Source organism: Ursus maritimus, unplaced genomic scaffold, assembly GCF_017311325.1.
Source record: "Ursus maritimus isolate PB19 unplaced genomic scaffold, ASM1731132v1 scaffold_20, whole genome shotgun sequence".
In the NCBI taxonomy this organism is placed as follows: Eukaryota; Metazoa; Chordata; class Mammalia; order Carnivora; family Ursidae; genus Ursus; species Ursus maritimus.
The window spans coordinates 3,276,666-3,291,608 of NW_024424453.1; the positions used below are offsets into that span (position 1 = coordinate 3,276,666).

Genomic DNA, 14,943 nt, shown 5'->3' on the forward strand with positions numbered 1-14,943 from the left:
GATGTCCATTTTTTGATTCTTAGTCCGCTTCTTTCCCCAGCCACCCCATCCTTTCCCAGGGTTTATAAAGGTAGTGGCTATAGTGGCTTGTGTGGAGGTTCTCTACGGGCTAAATCTCTAGCTACAACCCCTGCTGCATCAGCAGAGATCAACATGATTGCTGGACAGGACACCATCCCCCAGAAAGATCAATCAGACATTGGGTAGCAGGTTAGGTAATTTCCATCAGGGGAGTGGCAGAGCTTTGTGGAGTTCAAAGTACCTCTCCCTGGAGTAGATACTTAGTCTCTATATTGGTTTTCCTTTCCTGACCGCAATGCTTCTACAGAAAAACCATTGCAGATGTACAGAATGTCTTTTCACCATTATGCTTTCTTCTGAAGAAATTCACAGCAGAACAAATGAAACATGGCAGAGTGCTCATCCTTTGGGAATTCAAGGTGGTGTAAGATTCAGTCTGAGTCCACATCCTCATCAGTTTCTGAAATCATGAGAAGACTGATGTCCCACCAGAAGACAGTGAGGCAGAGAGACAGTGAGGCTCAGCCTGTTTATTCAATTAAAGCCTTCAACAGATTAGAAGAAGCCCAACCACACTGCAGAGGGCAATCTGCTTTACTCATACTAAATCAAATGTTAATCTCATCCAGAAACGCATTCACAGACAGACCCTGAATAATATTTAACCAAATATCTGAGTACCCCACGGCCCAGTCAAGTTGATACGTAAAATTAACCACCATACCGTCCTACTGAAGAAAATGGCCTGATATGATAGTGGGATGACCTCTGGAAAATTGAATTTTAGCACAGACAGGATGGCAACACCACACCTTCCTGGTCTACTGTGCTATCTTCCAGGTTGTGAGTGCTAAATTAAAGATCAATAGAAAATGCTATTTCTTGCAGTCACAATTCATAGGTCTGGGAATATAAAGGTTGAAATGGAAATAATTCTGCTTACTATTACCTCTAGAAATCTAAGAGTGAATTTTTGTTTTTTATTTTAATATTTTATTTTATTTTATTTTATTTTATTTTATTTTATTTTATTTTATTTTATTTTTACTTTCCACAACCACAATTTTAGGCTAGAGGCTTTAATTCTCTAGAAAGGAGTACTTCCAACAGAGGACACGGATATATTTCCATTAAACTAGAAGTCGAGTCTATCATCTGTCTACGTGGAGATCGTCAAGCCAGCAAATCATCAAGCGAATAAGAGAGCTTCTGTGCTTGTTATGTTGATTGATCCTGATTGCTGCTATATGACAGGACTAAAGAGAAGTGTGTAAAGAATACAGGAAACTCCTTGGAGCACTGCTTAATACACCAAAGCCATGTGATAAAAATCAAGATACAAGTAGAATTCCCCAATACACTCAATACAAGAAAGACTGCAATAGACCAGATACTTTAGAATACACTTGAGTCACCCCACCACACAAGGAACAAAGACCAGTCAAGTTACTTTCTAAAGACAAAGGGAATATGAAACGGGTAATGGAAGAAGGAAGTTATAAATACTAGCTTCAACCATGTTACACAGTATGGAAATAATGATGTAAAAAGTTATAGGTACGTTTTCCTGTTTTGATACATATATACTTGTATATGTGTATTAAATTATTTTCTCATTTTATGCTACTCTACCATAATCCTTCCAAATTATAGAAAATATGCTAAAATATATTAGTTTCAAGCAACTTCAAGCAATATCTTGAACCTACAAAAAGCCCAGTACTGGGAAATTATTCATTACTAATTTGAGGCTTGGATGTCTCATCTTTTTGTCTCATAAGTTTGTTTCTAAAACAAATACCTTACTCTGTTCTATATTTTGCATGTTCCCTGTGATGTAGAAATAGGCATAATACATTCAGAGTTTTAAGAAATACATTTTGAAAAATGATGTATTAATAGCAACAGAATAATTTTAATGTATAAACATATATACATAAAACTTTATTAAATTTGAAAATAGCTGATTTTGACATTTGTATCATCATTTCAATGATAGCAAAGGGAGTTTGGGGTCCTGTAGATAATACTCTTTCTAGATTTGAGCAGGTTTATGGTAGAAAGTCTGTCATAGTGTGTTTAGAAGGAATCTAGAAAAGATACATCAGGATTAAAATAAAATACAGATAAGCAGGTCCAGAAGAGTTCATCCCGTAGATGACAGAGCAGACATTGCCCAGTAGAGAAAGACTCTAGAACTACTCATTACTATAAAATTTAGTAGGCAATTGGTATCAGAGATGACTGGCAGTGGTAGCAAAATCTTCCTGTCTAGGGTGGAATTCAGTAAAATAATTCCTAAGGACAACTTCTGCTGCTGCCATCTTGAAATCACGGAACCACTACTTACGTCTGGTACTTATTTACATGGGTAGTCCATGATTCCAGTTATGAAACTGGGACTCAAATTCAAATCAAAAAGTGACTCCATACTTAAAAAACAATAACCATAACTCTTGCTATTTATGCTATTTGGTAGGAACTTCACTGATACATGATTCACCCAAATCAAAAAAATAAATTAAAAAATAAATTAATTTTATAAAAATAAACAAATTTAAAATTTAAAAAAATTTTTTTAAATTACAAACTCATTTACACTTATTATAAACACAGGTTCGTAATCACTGGTTTCGTACTCTGCACTATGCATGAAGTTTCAATTTCCAATTAAGTGGATTGATTTGCAGCTATTGAAAAAATCAGGAGTCACAAAAGTAGGATACTTAAGGAAGAAGAATGTAGCAGTCAGGAAACAATCCTCATGAAAATAATAACAATAATAATAATAATAAGTATTTCCTTCTGTTTTCTGAATAGAATATATTCACCCTAATTTAGATGACACAGGAGATATTGCCCAGCCACTCATTATTCTAAAATTTAGATTTACTTTGCTTTTAAATGATAACATTGAGTTTTCAGAATGTAGTGTGATTTAAAAGCAATAATTCTAGCTCCATTAGATACTGATATTATGCAAAACACATAAGTTCTCTAATTGTGAACTACTACTCTTATGATAATTTATAGTACTAATACATATTAATTTTTTACTTAAGTGACTTTATTTTTAAGTTTTATTTAAATTCCAGTTAGTTAACATACAGTGTAATATTAGCTTCAGGTGTATAATGTAATGATTAAACATTTCCATACAACACCCGGTGCTCATCACAACAAGTGCACTCATTATTTAAGTGACTTTTTGATGCTATTATATAAATAACCTAATTCAAAGATAAGTATTAAGAAAAAGACACTAAACCCTCTACCTTTTCTCACCTCAGTGTCTATCACTTCTTCCTATTAAGGTGAGGTATTTTGTGCATCTTAATAAAATTATGAAACTCTTAATATGATCTCTCAGGGATAAAGCCTTATTACATGTATCTTCTAAATACGAAATCTTTGGTTGACATTTTCTTTGCAGAAAGATTTTGTCCAAGGCATAATTTCTCAGGATATGCAAGTCACAACAATAATTTTTTAGTTAGATAAACCAGCAAAGATATGGTAAGATAAATTTGCAGTTATAATGTTCTATTTTCTGCTGTTTTCTGAATGAGAGCAATTTATACCATAGGACAGTGTACATAATTATGTTAAATGTGAAACATTAATTAAATCTTATTTTTTGAAAAGCAGTAGAATGGGTGCAGTTGGTTAAGCACCCGACTCTTGGTTTTGGCTCAGGTGATGATCTCAGGGTCATGGGACCAGCCCCTCATTGAGCTCTGCGCTCAGTGCAGTCTGCCTGAGATTCTCTTTCCCTCTCCCTCTATCCCTCCTGCTCCTGCTCTGTCTCTCTCCCAAAATAAAAACAAATAAATCTTGGGGCGCCTGGCTGGCTCACACAGTTAAGCGGCTGCCTTCAGCTCAGGATCCTAGGGTGCTGGGATGGAGTCCCGCTTCTCCCTCTGCCTATCCCTCTGCCTGCCGCTCCCCTGCTCGTACACTTTCTCTCTCTCTGTCAAATAAATAAAATCTTTAAAAAAAAAAAATCTTCAAAAAAAAAAAAAGAAAGAAGCAGTTAAATGTACAGGGTCTTTATTGCTAGGCACAGGTTATCTTAGAATCTTAGACTATAAACTATATTTATTTCCAATGACTACTTGACAATTATTATTGAGGAAAATGAAAGTTGAAAAAAAAAAGTAGATTATCTGCCAATAGATGACTTCGTGTGCTACGGAGAAGTTTATTTAATCTCAGTGACAATTTTCCTGAGAATGGAGGTCAAGTTATTTCTACTACAAGGTGGGTACTATAGAGTGACTGACAGCTTGGCATATAATCAGCAGCAAGACATTTTCTCAGCTATAGTGTTTCAGATATTGAGAAGCCAAGACCTTTGGAGACTCTGTTGCTGGAAATCACATGTGTTCATCTAGGAAGACTCTGAAAATTACTGGCCCAAGAAATTTCTCTACATCTACTATTTGGGCCCATATGACATTCCAGTAATGTATTAATCACTTCTGTTATTAATGACCATGGGTATTTCATGCCACTGCTCTGTTTTCTTATTCTGTTAAATAACAATGTCTATAATACCTCCATTATAGCTAACCCAGAATTCAAGTGAAATTGTATACCAAATATCACAAACTGTTAAATAAATCATGTAGAATTCAGATTTTAAAAGTTTAGAAAATCCTGGGAAAATGGCTACCCATTCGATTCATTTATAAGGGAGCTGCCTCACTAGGTTTACCAATGTAGTTTAATCTTAAAGGCAATGAGCCAGTCATGGTGATTTAGATGAATAAGGAAAAAAACTTCAAGTAATTTCATTAATTTTATCCTGGAAACATCTATTATGTTTCACCTACATTATTATTGTACTTTCCAAATCTTTGTTAATTTTGAATACATAAACTTCATAAGACAGTTTAAGGTCTATAATTTTTTAATGAGAACAAATACGAAGATTTTATAAATCTTATAGAAATCTTATATATATAAATCTTATGAAATATATATATATAAATCTTATATATATACGCACACACATATTTTAACAGTGTTTGGGATCCTTAATTTAAGGCATAAAATCAACAGTTTTAAATTTTTTATTCTGTATTATTTGTTTCTGGAATTTTTCCCTTCAGTAAGTAAACAGATAGTATTGGTCTAAAACCTTCACTATTTATGTTCTTATTAAGAGCATAAATGTTCTTATATAGCCTGTTCTTATTTTTAAGCCTATGCTCATAGTTGTGTGATGACTGTGTCTCTCTACTTTTCTTACTCATTTTTCTTCTAGACAAGAACAATTAGCTGATTTTGTCCTGTCCTTTTAACAGAGTATGTCTTTCATTAGCATTATTCTGTTTTGTTCTTGTTTTTCAAGTTTCACCTTTGGAACTCCAATATTTAAAACAAAGATAGTAATTTAGTTTGTTGTCTACCTCAGGCCTAATTTTGAGTTCTGCCAGAGTTACTCTGATTAACACTTTGCAAGTCTCATAGAATTCTGGTCTTAATTGATCCTATGTTTAAGTTGGAGAGCACAGCCATAATTGGACATGCATTGTCATGGATCAATAGACACATTCCTATTATTCTGTGCAGAAAGTATATTTTCTTAAAAAAATACACTGAAACAATTTTTGAGTTAAATTAGAGTACAATACTTAGCCAAATAAAAAAAGGAAATTGGTAATTTCATTGACTTATTATTAATTATTTAAAAGGTATCTTTGCATATGAGGAAAATCTGAATCTAAATATTGTTGAGTATTTAAAGAGTCTATACATCTAAAAGTATACTGTTTGAAGCTGTTTATATTAAATCACAATTAAGCACTTGGAAAACATTTCTAATTTAAAAACTTACCTCAGGTAAAATAAAAATGGTAAAGAGCTTATATGTATTTCTAACATAACCCACCACTATTACATATCTAAACATTTAGGAAAATAACATAGTAGAGAAAGATACTAGCAAATTGTTTATTTTGGTTTCTTCATCTTCAAAGTAACTACATCCTATAATTGGTCACCTGAATTGGGATGTTATCACCTTCAAAGATACAATAAAAGACAAAATAATACAAACAACTGTAAAATTGTGCTAAGTAAAAATTTCATAACTTTATTTTCAGGTTGCAAATCTAGTGCAGTTACTTACTTCTTATAATGCAGATTTTATAGCCAATTAACATTGAATAGATAATAAAACAGAATTTAATTTCAACTTGTGAATGATATCTTTGATATCCTGATATATCAGAACTCACAGGTGTATCATGGAATCCGTAAAGATAACCTAAAGAAAATACAGAATAACAGATATATGAAGTTGTAAAAATTTCAAATATTTACGAAATTCTAAAATTATTTGAAATGTATATTTTACATTATATATTTTAATTACCTTATTATTTTTATACCTTTTTTCTAATGTCTATGAATTTTCTACTATGTAGCACGCAACAGAAAACATTATGCTATATATATACATATACAATGTATAATTAAGCGATATATATATATCAACATGTAGGAGTTTGTGCAATTTTAATACCTTTGAAAACATTTAAATATTTAATTTTTAAATTAATTATTTTGGTGTTTCCATACACTTGCCCCCCCCGCAAAAAAACTGCACTAATGCTGCAAATAGGAAATGACTCTATACTGTGCATGGAAAACCAATCTTAGTAAAGTGAGCAAAAATATTTAATGTGTGTGATGGGGTTCAAGACAGATTATCTCAAAATATGGCACCTTGGCATACTGGATTTTTCAGGCTTACATTTTTTCCATGACTTTCCACTTTTTATCAAACCTAGCATAAAAACTTTTTGGTTCATTGGGGCGCCTGGGTGGCACAGTGGTTAAGCACCTGCCTTTGGCTCAGGGTGTGATCCCGGCGGTATGGGATCGAGCCCCACATCAGGCTCCTCCGCTATGAGCCTGCTTCTTCCTCTCCCACTCCCCCTGTTTGTGTTCCCTCTCTCGCTGGCTGTCTCTGTCAAATAAATAATAAATAAAATCTTTAAAAAAAAAAACAAAACTTTTTGGTTCAACCTCTTCTTCATTTCCTAATGAGGGCTCCCATGTCACATAAAACCTAATATAAAGTGAATTTGTGTGCCTTTCTCTTGTTAATCCGTCCTTTGTTACATGGGCCCTCTCCAAGAACTACCTAAAATAGGTAAGGGATATTTTCTCTCTTGCTAGCTGGAATAATGAAATGATCCTGAAAACCAAATACAATTACAAATAGTTTGAGTTATTTTTAACAGTGCCCCTGAAATTGTTCTCATTGGTTCACAAAGCGTGTATTTATAAGTCTGGCCTTGGAATTCCATGTTTTAACGGAGGCGCAGATGGCATTTAATCATGGTTATTCTGACATTCAACACAACTATAATATGAGGAGTAAATTTAGAATTCAATTAAGAAAAAAATAGAAGATTATTTTCTGTTATTGTTTTAGTCTCCCTAAGAATCAATTTTACTGAATTTCTTTGGCTTGGCGCCATCAGCCTACTTTACCAGAAAGAAACCTATAAGTGTATTTTTGAACCTCCTATAACAATTCAATTCAAATTGTTTATTATATTACAGAAGTGTTCACTACATGAATTCTTGGGACAAATTCCTCTCTCATCTTAGGACGAGGTATATGATTCTTCTATGGAACATCTGGTTTGTTTTTATCTTAAGTGCACTATAAATAAACCAAGTGATAATGTTCTACTGTTTCATTGGCTGCTGAAAGCTTCGTGCTAAACATGTTACACTCTTTAAGCAAGTAAGTGTATTGGAATGAATAGCATGTATTTAATATTCTAATATCCCTCCTAGTTTTACCTTACTTCCCTTCCCCCCTTGACTTAACTGAAAAATATTTATTCATTATAAAAATATCATTTTTGCAAATAGTCTTAAACACTGTGCTGTGAATTCAGTAGGGTATTATACGCGCAGCCTTACAGCCAAAGGTTTGAGAATCAGAGAGAAGAGCAATGCAGATTTTAGTCTAATTTTAACCATCTTTTGTTCATAACCAGCTGAGTTTTAAAAGACAATGGGTGTTGATAGCCCTCAAGAAAAGGAGTTTAATTGAATAGTTGGTTTCAAATGGCTGTTTTTATATTACAACTTGGGCATTTAAAAAAATCTGCCAGCAGCAAAGCAAGAGCAGCTTGGTACAAACACAATGTCGTATTTTTTGTTTGTTTATTTTAATTTAGTATAATATTCCTCATAAAGCCTTCACCACATGTGTATCTGGCATATGGACTAGAGGATTTATCTGTGCTTCAGGCCAAAAGAAAAAGAGGAGGAAGGCTGCTGTGAAGTTTAGTACAAACAGAAATAATGAAAGTGAAGATGTGAAACAAGGTTAAAATGCAAGATAGAGATAATAGCGTCAGATATTTTGAAGTTTTATGGGCTTCGGAGGCCTTCAGGTTTTGAGAAGTGTTGCTTAAACTCTCAAATATGTCCTGGGGTTTCTCCTATGTAAAGATATAAAGCATCTTGCACAATGCTAGACACACAGTATTTAATAAATTTCGTTCTTATCCCTCCCTCCCTCCCTCCCTCCCTTTTTTGTTCCTACTCATGATTCACAACAGTGAATCTCTAAAGGTATTCTTCAGAAATTCATTAAAATTACCAATGCCTTCCCCTATTTGCAGGCAAATTGAGACCAAATCTATCTTGGTGGAGTCTAGGAACCTGCAATTTTAGAGCTTTTCATGTGATTCTATCCCTATTCTATCCAGTCATTATTTCTGAAATGGCCTTACAAAGCGTCTGGAAAAGTGTTTAACATTCTATATGATTTGAGTCTGAATCCATTGAATGAACCTGGGAATCTGAGTATATCAGAATATTTAGCCTAGGATAGAGTTCAGGAAGAACTACAGTCATTTGCGTAGAGGATGCTTCAATGATTCACTGGCTATTTTGAGCTGATCTGAGAATGGGCTTTCTTAGGGAGAGTGTAGGCTTTTTCCTACTATTTCTTCTCCTTCCAGCCCTCCACACCTATAGTTTTCCTAAACCAATTTGTGATATGAATGTCAGAAATGATTTTTGGTTGTCAGATTAAATATTTTCTTTTCACTCTTTCAGAATCACTTGGCGTAGTCGATCACTTTCCTTTTTGCAAGGATTTCTCTACTTTCGCTTCTGGCGAAACCAGACTCCTCTAGTTTTCTTCGTACTTCACTGGCTATTTCTTTTGAGTCAGCGTTGCTGGAATGTTCTTATTTTCCTGACCACCCAAACATTGGATGCCCCGGGGATCAGTGAGCTCTCTGATTGCTTCTCTTTCTTATTTTAATTCACTTCTTAGCAGATCTCATCCAGCTACATGATCTTACATACTGTATCCATTCTGATGACCCTCAAATTGATATTTTTAGCCATGTCATTTCAGTCGCATTTCAGAGTCACTGTTTTCTATCTCCTCTTGAATGTCTCATAGGTAACTCACCTAATATGTCCAAAACCAAAATCATGGTCTCCTCTCCCAAATTTGCTTCTTCTATTTTTTTATTGATTAGTAATTGCCCTGACCAATGTTTTCAGATCTAAAAAACTGGAAGCCATCCCGGACTCCTTTCTTTCACAGTCCATATGCAAAACATCATCAAACCCTGTCATAGTTATTTCAAAATTAATTGCAGAATTGGACTCCCACTTTGTATCCACCATTCTCACTGCCTGGAACACTCCTCCCACGTGTATCTACATGATTGCTCATTCACTTCTTTTGTATCTCTGCTCAGAAATCACTTTCTCAAAGAGGCCTTCCTTGATTCCCATATCATGCTGTATCTCCTTATGCTGCTTAAAACATCTTGATAGCACTTATCTAGGAGTTTTGTTATGTAAGTATGCTTGTTTATTTATTTTGCTTATATTTTTGACCTACTCAATAGAATGTAGGATCCATAAAATCAGAGAATTTGTCTGCCTGTTCCTTATTTTATGCCCAACATTGAGAACAGTTCTTGGCATATGGTAGGCGTTTAATAACTATTTTATTTGTTGAGAGACTGTATATCAGAATGACATCTATTTTGTGATTCTTCCATGGTTGAAATAATCCATTTATTAAGAGTTATGCTGTTTCTGGGATTCTCTAGCTTGAGAGATGCCACATTGACATCTCATAGCACAATCTCCCCAGTGCTGTGTGGAGCAGGCAGCTCTGACAACATGTGTTGACATTTCTCAAGTTTATTAAACTTTCAATTTAATTTTTCCATTGCTTGGCTTTCTTTATATTTGCTTTCCCTTCCTATTTTTAAAGTTATTGAACTTATTTTATTTTTATGGATTTTAGAAATGTCTTTAATGAAGAAATATCATTTACATTTGTGTGTGTGTGTGTGTGTGTGTGTGTGTGTGTACCTGTAGCTCCTGGGGCTAATGCCGCAGATGGCTATGCCCAAGAGTTTGAAATAGAATGTAATAGTTCATTTTGCAAGAAATTATTTACAAGGATGCATTACTGCTCACTTTATCTATTAGAGAGGTCACAACTTTACTGGTTAAAAAAATCTAATTTTCTATTTCTAAAGCTCTTAAATTCAGGGTACATTTAACTTTGCAACAAACCTGAGGCTTTATGAGACATTTTTCTGTTCTTTATTCTGCTGATGGGTATAGACTGTCAAACACTGTTGTAATTTAAAGTGATATTTATTTTTAGTAATATAAGCTCATGCTGCGAATATTCAAATGCCTTCCTCTGAATGTAATTAACATGGCAAGTTAGATTTAAAATAACAATAATAAAATAGAAGTCATGAAACCAAATAATCAAAAAACTCTCCAACACTGTCTGAATTAGCATTTTTCAATGGTCGAGTCTCTTGCAATACAAGCAATATTATTTTAGCTGTTCATATTTTAAGATTATTATACAAAGGAGGGTTAGAATAATCATGTTTTACTCCTCTGTCTAATAATGTACAAACACTTCCTTGGCTGCAGTGAGAGGATTTTCCTGATAGAATCCTACATTAGCAGAGCTATGACAAAAATCCAGCCAAGGAATTGGTTTCACATCAATTCTGTTTTCTTTCATGAGATTAGAGGAATAAAAGACGAGAGGTCAATTTTCTTTCCAACTCTTCACTAGGAAATCCATTCCCTGGAATGCCTCATGCCACAATTAATATTTCAATGCCATCATTCTTTCAATGGAAAGCAAACTTAGCAGTCAAAACTTCTGGTTCTCACCCCCCCCCCTTCATCTATGGTCATGTCCTAACTCCTGCATGCTACTATCCAACACATAGTTTAGTTCAGATAATTGTTGTACCATGAAACTTCATCAAAGTGTAATAAATAACGGAGAACTATTGGGATTAATAATTATTTTACTTATATTTAAAGAGTGAAACCAGCATAATGAACATATTAAAAAAGAAAGAGGATAGTATCTTTTTGACATCATTTCTATTTCTGATATATAAGCCTAGTGTCTAAATTCTAATTTTACTGACCCAGCAAAATGACATCTCAAGTCTATTTTTAATTATCACCTTTGTTTCTCTATGTCTCTGGAAATTCGTAGAATGATTTAGAGATGCAAGTGACTCAGAGATCACTTTTTTAAACTTACCTGTTTTACAGATGCTGGCATGGTGGTATTATGGTTAACCATTCATGCATGAGAGTAGTCTCAGACTTCAAGGTAGAATCAGACTGATAAATGGCCATCCTGTGAGAAAAAGGAACTTGTTATATTCCAGGAAAGTTTATTCCATCAATGAGCAACCCTATTTATCAAAAAGGTCTATGGTAAATTCAAGTATGTCTTTAGTTTCAACTTCTTTATCCTACTTTTATCCAGGGGGACAGAATATTTTCTATTACCATTCCTACTTGCAAGATGATCCTTGAACATTTACAGGCCTTTCTTATGTCTCTTCTCATTATTCTCTTCTCCAAAGTACACACACCCAGGCTTTCAAGTGCTTTGCATATGATAATCTTACATGATTTAGGTCCCATCATTTTTTCATATTTTCCCAAAACCAAAGCACCTAAAAGTGAACACAGGACTCTGACTTACAATTAATAAACATCAAGTCTTAATCTGAGTCAAGGTGCTTGGATGTGTGATGCTCAGTCTTTCCTAGTTTCAACATTAATGGTATCCGTTGTGATTTTCCATCCTCTTTTCTCTTCCTTCCTCCCTCCTTCCTTTCCTGTTCTCCCTCCCTCTGTCTCTCTGTCAGATTATAGATTCTGGAATTCTGACTTAGGTAAAGAACTGTGAAGAGTCTAAGATTTTGCTGTATCCACAACTAGCGCATCAGCCCAGCACAATCAGAAACGAAGGACTTTACGATTCAGAGCAAAGCACAATAGCAAGCGTACCAGCGTGTGTTCTGTGTATTAGACAAACTTCTGCAGATCATCAAGACTCAACTCTAGACTGCATTGGGTAGCAGCTGACATCTCTGCTCGGGTTTTTAGGCTCTCCGGTTGTGGTTTTTCTCCTTACCCTCCTTGGAATCTTGTCTGAAGTCCTGGGGTCGAAGAACTTAAGGGAATTTATATGAATACTTTTTGGCATATCTGTTTGGCTCTCTGATAGCTAAATGTGTCTTTCATTTTGCTTTTTTAGCGTCCCATATTTCTCAGGCCAATTAGACTTTAACTTTCTGTTCGTGATCTGCCCTACAGGAACTGAGAAGTGCCCTCACGGAAAAGCTGTACAAATAAAGATCTCACCCGATCTAAATCTTTTAGTTCAAAAGTCAAATTCTCTCTTTTGTCTGCCTGCCTTTGGTTACTCTTTGATACTTTTAAACAGGATTTTTTAATATTTCTCTAAGAGTTCGTAATGTTTTCTTCAGGAAGGTTAATTTGCTACAAGTTACTCTGCCATTACTGAAACCAGCTTTGTAATTTTTAGCTGTGTGATTGTGGGGAAGTTTTTTTTTTTTTTATGTGCTTTTTTCACCTTTAAATTAGGGATGTTAAAAATATATACTACATAAGCATGTTATGAAAATCAATTGTGAACGTTAATGTAAAGCACTGAAAAGCAAGATCAGTACATTGTCAGCACACACAAATACCCCTATGCTTACTGTAGGAACATCCTTCACAAAAGCTCTCAGGACTAATACTATTCAGTTAGTAATAAAAAGAAGAACTACTTTTATTGATTTTGGAGTCTCTTTCTTGATTGCAAACTTTTTAAAATTCTACTCTATTTTCATACAATAAAGCAAATTATTCAATTTCTGCCACTAAAATGTTTTTTTTAAAGATTTTATTTATTTATTTGAGAGAGAAAGAGGGAGAGGGAGAGGGAAAGAGGATTCAAAGAGGACTCCGCACCGAGCACAGAGCCTGATGCGGGGCTCCATCCCATCACCAGGAGATCATGACTGAAGCTGAAACCAAGAGTTGGATGCTTACCCGACTGAACCACTCAGGCACCCCTAAACTTTTTTTTGAAGAAATAAATAAAAGAATTACCACACAGTAGCTATTATACTATTTTTCAAAGTTAGGCATGTTATATTTGCATCTGTTAAGCAGATATTCACAGATCAGTCTGCCATAATTTGAGATGAAATACATGAAGTACCCCATGAAATATTCCACATACACCCTTTGGCTCTGTCTCAGTGAAACTTCCATTAAAAAATAATGAAGTAAATAATAACTAAATAAAAATCATTTTGTCAACACTTGATACCGGTCTTAGATACATACATATACACAGAAACACATAGCCCCAAAAACTCACAATTAGCCTTTATTGCGGTGTTATTTGAAAGTCTCTGATTCTGGAATTGTAGAAAACACTAACTGGGAATGAATAAATTGCTCCGTCTAGTCTTACTATAAAAAAAAGTTTCTTCTTTTTTAACTCATTTTCTCAATATCCTCCATCTCTTTTCCAGCCATGTTCAGTCCGACGAAGATGTTCGTGGCCAACATAACCAGAACTGAAGCAGACACTGAAATGATGTGGCCTCGAGCCTGAGAATGCCAGGGAAACCACCAAAAACTAGAAGAAGCAAGGAAAGGACTCTCCCCGGAGTGAGTGTGACCCTGCCAACACCTTAATTTCGGACGTGCAGCCTCCAGAACTCAGAAAATACATTTCTGTTGTTTTAAGCCACCAAGTTTGTGGTAATTTGTTGACAGCCTCAGAAAACAAACCCACACCTCCATTAGCACATTGGTTTCTGAAATGTAAGAGCTATACCCTCTTTACCAGTTTCTTTTCTGCAACTCAATGTAGGTCTAAGTATGTAATATACTTTAATTAAAATGTATAGTTTCTTTATTAAAACATTGCTTTTCTATAGTGGTATTGTGGTAATTTATAATTCATCTTATAACATATAGCATTTAAAACAACATCATTTCTAGTAATACAAACATACACTGCACATCACGGCTGACAATATCTTCCCTGGGCTGTGCATTATTTATTACTCATTTTGAAACTGTATAAATGCCGCTGTAGCACCGTTTGTATCATTTATACTATGTCATGGTGAGCAAAAGTTCTCAATATTGGTTTTTCTTGAATTTGTCATGATCGTCTGTGAGGATCAACCAGTTATTAATATAAATCTTTAACAGATGAAGAATGTTAATGCAATGGACTTTTCTTAAGAAATATTTAAATATTTTATCCAACCATTATTGGCCTTGAGAATTCCCTTTTCTGATTTTCAGGCTTCAGAAAAGGAAAGAACAAACTGAAATAATATATATTTGTTCATTACTACTGAAAGCAGACTTAAGTTGTGGAATAATATTTTGCTGAACGTGGGTAGTTTTTTACCTGCCAAGTTTTTGTTTTTTAATCACCTTACCTTTACAATGTTTTACACAATGTGACAACTCTTAACTTTCAAAATCTTTCCTAAACATACATCTTTTAACAATCTCTTGAGTATC

General features: G+C 34.4%; 1 long non-coding RNA gene across 1 annotated transcript; it reads right to left on the reverse strand.

Moving 5' to 3' along the window:
* Nucleotides 1–6,139: 6,139 nt before the first annotated feature.
* Nucleotides 6,140–12,653, reverse strand: LOC103664423. The gene is made up of 3 exons (XR_569017.1): nt 12,388–12,653; nt 11,627–11,725; nt 6,140–6,295 (listed from the first exon to the last, which is right to left on the reverse strand). It is a non-coding gene; the product is annotated as an uncharacterized LOC103664423 (long non-coding RNA).
* Between the last annotated feature and the right edge of the window lie 2,290 nt (nt 12,654–14,943).